Here is a 6,000-nt window from a genome sequence, read left to right on the forward strand (position 1 = left end):
GATACTTTCTTTCATATAAATCCTTATAGGGAGCCATTTTAATACTTGACTGATAACTATTGTTATAAGTGAATTCATCAAGTGGCAAGTATTTTTCCCACGATCCTTTAAACTCTATTACCCAGGCTCTCAACATATCCTCCAGAATTTGGATAGTCGCTCAAACTGTCCATCAGTCGGATGATGAAACGATGTGCTAAAGTTCAATCGAGTTCCTAACGCTCTATGCAACATCTTCCAAAACCTTGATGTGAATCTAGGATCTCGATCAAAAATAATGGAAATAGGTACACCATGCAATTTGATAATCTCCCTGATGTACAATTCATCATACTTATCCATGGAGAATCAGTTCTTACTAGAATAAAATGAGCTGATTTATTCAATCTATCCACAATCACCCATAATGAATATCTTTTGTTCGGATTCAAAGGTAACCCCGTTACAAATCGACACATTCTCTCATTTCCATTGAGAAATACATTGGTTGCAATAATACAGACGATACTTGATGCTCAGCTTGACTTGCTGACAAGTTAAGCATTTGGACACAAATTCTGTAATACTTCTTTTCATTCCTGACCACCAATATTGAATCTTTAGATCCATATGTATCTTATTTCCTCCTGGGTGCATCGTTAATGGACTACAGTGAGCTTCTGTTAATAGATTATTCTTCAACTCATCATCATCTGGAATTACTAATATCCCTCTATAAACAGATTACCATCAACTTTAATTTCATAATCATTAAGTTCTCTATTCTGCATTTGTTTGTAACCACTTCAAACACTATTTACCTTTAGTCTGCAATTCCTTAATTCTATCTAGCCATGTTGGCTTAAGAGTTAATTCCACACATATTCCACCATTTCCTTCTAATAATCTTGTAGCTAAAGCTCATAAGGCTGCAAATGTCTTCCGACTTAAAGCATTAGCCACCACATTTTCTTTTCTAAGGTGGAACTCAATCATAGTCTTTTAGAAATTCTACTCATCTCCTTTGTCTTAAATTCAACTCTTTCTAGGTCATTAAATACTTCAAGCTCTTACGATAGGTATATAAATAACAACGTTCACCATATAAATATTGACGCCAAATTTTCAAAGCAACACTATTGCATCAACTCTAGATCATGCGTTGGATAATTTTTCTCATGTGGTTTCAATTATCTCGACGAATAAGCCACCACCTTACCCTCTTGCATTAATACACATCCCAAACAATTATGGGACGTATCACTATAAACCACATAGTTCTTGCCAGATTCAGGTTGAACCAATACTGGAGCTTCTGTCAAAATTTTCTTCAATGTTTCAAAACTTTCTTGACACTTAGAATTCCAAACAAATACGACATCTTTCCTCATCAACTTAGTTAAGGGTAAAACTATCATCGAAAAGTTCTTAACAACCTTTGATAATATCCTATAAGTCCCAGAAAACGTTGAACTTTAGATATATTCTTTGGAACATCCCATTCTAGAATGGCTTTTATCTTCTGGTGATCAACCCGAATTTCTTCTATAGAAATCACATGTCTAAGGAATGTCACCTCATTCAATCAAAATTCACATTTAGATAATTTAGCATATAACTTCTTATCTCGTAAAATCTGTAAAACTATCCTCAAGTGTACACTTTGTTCTTCATTTGATTCGAATACACCAATATATCATCGATGAAAACAACTACAAATTGGTCCAGATAAGGTTGAAATATTCTACTCATCAAGTCCATAAAAGCAGTTGTTGCATTCGTAACTCCAAACGGCATAACAATGAACTCTTAGTGACCATATCTCGTTCTAAATACAATCTTTGGAATATATTTCTCCTGAATTTTCAACTGATGATATCCCGATCGTAAATCAATCTTAGAGAAAACTGAAGCTCCTTTCAACTGATAAAATAAATCATCAATCCTATGGAGATGATACTTATTCTTAATGGTTACTTATTGAGCTACCTGTAGTCGATGCAGAGACGCATTTACTCATCATTCTTTTTGACAAACAACACTGGAGCTCCCTAGGGCGATACACTTGGTCTAGTGAATCCTTTATCCAACAATTCCTATAACTGAATCTTTAACTCTTGCAACTCCTTTGGAGCCAATCTGTATGGTGCCATTGCAATAGGCGCTGTTCCAAGCATTATTTCAATCTGAAATTCCACCTCTCTATCTGGAAGTAGACCTGGAAACTCTCTAACTATGGGAATTCTTCAATCTCTTTCTTCTTGGTTCTAGTCTCCAGCACATTAGCAATAAAACCCTGAAACCCTTGTAATAATAACTTCTTTGTTGACATCACTGATATTACGTTTGTCAATGGTTCCATCTTTCACTGAATACTATAACTTCTAAACCTTCTGAACTTATCAACGTTACCCTCTTCAATCTAAAATTAGCATTAGCATGATAATGATATAACTAGTTCATTCCCAGTAACACTTCGAATTCGTCAAAGGGTAATTCCACCAGATTAGCAAAAAATTCAATTCCCTGAATTCGTATTGGACAACCTCGACATACTCTATTTACTCGAGCACTGTGCCCTAATGGATTTGTCACTATCACATCACTATTAATGGATTTTAAATGAATTCCCCATTCTCTCATCAATTTACTACTAATAGGAATATGTAGAACCTGGATCAATCAATACTATAACACATTTGTCATACAATAGGAAAGTACCTATAATTATCTCTGGATCATCACACTCTTCATTGGTTTTTATATACACTCAGGAAGTGGAGCGCACTTCTTGTTAAGTAGAGGATTCAAGCTGACTTATTCCTACCTCTTCCTCTTCCTCTAGACATCGAAGCTGATCAATCTGACTATGCATGTTCTCTGGCCCTAATTGGACAATCTCGCATGTAATGTCCCACTTATCCACATCGAAAACAAGCTCTGGAAACCATTCGACATATTCTAGAATGACTTCTTCCAAAAAACTGGTATTGTATGGTTGGACCTTGATTTGTTCTCCCAACACCAGATCCTACTGATTGAGTTTGTCTAACTCTATATGATTTGATCCTCTTACGGAAGATGCCATTGACTCAGACCTTGCCTGAGACCGAAAACCAGAATCTCTACCTCTCTTAGGTGGTGTAAAACTTGATGAAGCCCCAGTTCTTTTAGACGATTGAGTTCTTGAATCCCCAAACCATTCATTCTAGGATCTCTAGAGCTTTACAATAATTTACTACCTCTTGAAATGAGGACAAGTTCAACACTATCAACATCTCCTTTAACCTTGGGCGCAAGCCCTCCACAAACCACTCGTATACATCTCTTGCTGTTGGAATCAACTCGGATGAAAAATGACTTAACTTGTTAAAATCGTACTCATGTTCATACACAGTGCGATTTATTTGTTTCAGGTTAAAGAATTCTTGCTTCATCTACTTAATAAATTGATCTCCTATATATTTGTGTTTGAACTCTTATAAGAACAAGGACCAGGTCACTTGTCATCCTTACAGTTACATTCGTCCACCATATTCTCGCTTGCCCACGAGGCAAGGAGACCACCCCATCTAACTTCTCCACATCAGAACAGTGGAGTCCATCTAACATAATCTTCACATCATTGATCCAAAGGTCCACAGCAACAGGACCTTCCTCGGCTTCACCTTTGAACTCAGGAGCTCCTAATCCCTTTAACTCTTTTGCTACATTCATTCTCTGAGTAGAGGAAGCAAGAGGCTGGAAACGCGTCAGAATAGCATCCAACGTCCTGACGAAAACGTCTTGATCTTGTACAGGCACTCTAAAAGGTGCATGTTCTTCACCTTGCCTGGCCAGGGCAGGTGAATTACTGCTCTCAGTGGGCCGATCATCTCCCGCTTCACTTCAAGAGCTATCATGTCCAGACATCATTTAAGATATAACCATATAACCATATTATCATAACAACATACTTATCACTCTTATCAGATAAGAATTTTTCATATTTATGTTGGCATGTACACTTATAAAGACAATCTAGACTTCGGTTTATGCCTAAAATCGGCTAAACTGTAGCTCTGATACCATTAAATGTAATACCCCTAACCGTAACCAACCCGGATACTAATATGAGGTGTCACATTATTTATTCAAAACATTTACATTTATAAATACCGTAAAAAATTAAACTTTCATTACTATAAAGTTAACCTTTTACATCATTACATTTAAAACATTGTCAAACTCAATCAGAGCATAAATACTTAACGACTTTGTTTACATGCCAACCTATTTATTACATAACATACTATGTAATTTAAATCCGATATGATCTTTGGGTGGAGATATGTTATTTTACTGAACTTATATCGGATCATCCTTCTTTCAGTACCTACGTGTAAAATGCTTACACACTAAGTCATAGACTTAGTGAGGTATAAAATATAATAATAATGCATTTCCTATAAATATGAACATGTAATTTAATCATTCAATCATGTCATATATGATTATATGTAAATACTAATAACATGATAACATATAATAATACAAAAACTTTTGATACCTTTTATAAGCCATGTACATTATGGAGAACTTAAGGTATTTGAGTACATTGAGGTTGTGCACATATGCTGTCACCACAGCTCGTATAGGGTCCCACTAGGCGCATGTGAAATTTGTCCCGAATGACCTATGAATTTCTCGATGACCTATGTAACCCTGGACTTGGCATGCCCTATACCTATAGCTCTCATATCATATAACATGGGCATTATCTCATGTTTCATATTTCATGTACTCATTCATTTCTCTTGTAATCACATACCATATGAATCATTTATCATTTATCAAATCATAAGCATATATAACTTATGCATGTATTCATAATAATCATCATGTATGCATGTTCATACTATTATACTATGGAAACTAATACAGTGAATAGACTTATCACAGTCTTAATTCCATTGAATTATAACTTTATTAAGCACTCACCTTAGCCTCACTTGATTCGAATTGATTCAATTCTTCGATTGTTCCGGAACTTGCTTATGCTTGATATCTACATAATCATACATTTATAATATCCATATCAACTTTCCAATTATTATGATTTATCCTTAATTTCTTAAACTTGAAGAAAAACATAATTTCATTTCCTATTTAAAGTAGGTATCTACATCCTTTAACTGAGTATCAGTACCCTGCCTATGTATCGATACCCTTATTGCATTTGATATATTTTCGTTCAAGATGGTATCGATACCTTCCTTAAGGTATTGGTACCCCTGAGTGTCTTTCTAAATTTTACTCTTGAGGTATCGGTACCTGATGAATGAGTATCGATACCCTTGCCCAAAAATCACTTTTTAAGCCCAAAAATTCATCTTTATCAGCTTAAATTCTTCATGTTTCATTCTCTTCATATTGTTAACTCAAGTATAATACTTAAACCAATTTCTACACTTTCAATACATCCTTAACCTCTAAATCTCATCTTTCATATAGAAATCAATAATCATACCAAATTTCTATATGTTCTAAATTCAATTCTATCACTTCATATCTCTTAATTTAGTTGATGACAAGTCAAATTCCATCTCAAAGTTCCTTTATTAACTCTTTTCTACAAATTCATTTAGAAACTCCTTCTTTAACCACCTTAACTCCTTCATCTTTTGTTTTTAAAAGAACTTAAGCTTTCCTTAAGCTTAAGTATCATCTAAGGATCATAAACCAACCTTAAATTTAACAAAATAATCAACTAACAACGAAACTCACCTTTGCTCTAGTTTTCACGAATGAAGAAGGAAGAAGAAGAAAACTCTAGAGAAATATCTCCTTTTCCTCTTTCCACGTGGTTCCCTTATCTTATAAAGGAAAATAAAAATCTTTCTTGTCAAATGACCATTATACCCTTTAATTCTTTTAATAATTACTAACAATCCTTCATAAAATATTTCCAAATAAGTCCTTGAACTATTTAATTATTCTACTTTAAATCACCAAATTCTGAAGTTTTACAATTTGGCCACT

This window comes from Hibiscus syriacus, unplaced genomic scaffold (genome assembly GCF_006381635.1).
Source record: "Hibiscus syriacus cultivar Baekdansim isolate YM2019G1 unplaced genomic scaffold, ASM638163v2 tig00110940_pilon, whole genome shotgun sequence".
Classification (NCBI taxonomy): domain Eukaryota; kingdom Viridiplantae; phylum Streptophyta; class Magnoliopsida; order Malvales; family Malvaceae; genus Hibiscus; species Hibiscus syriacus.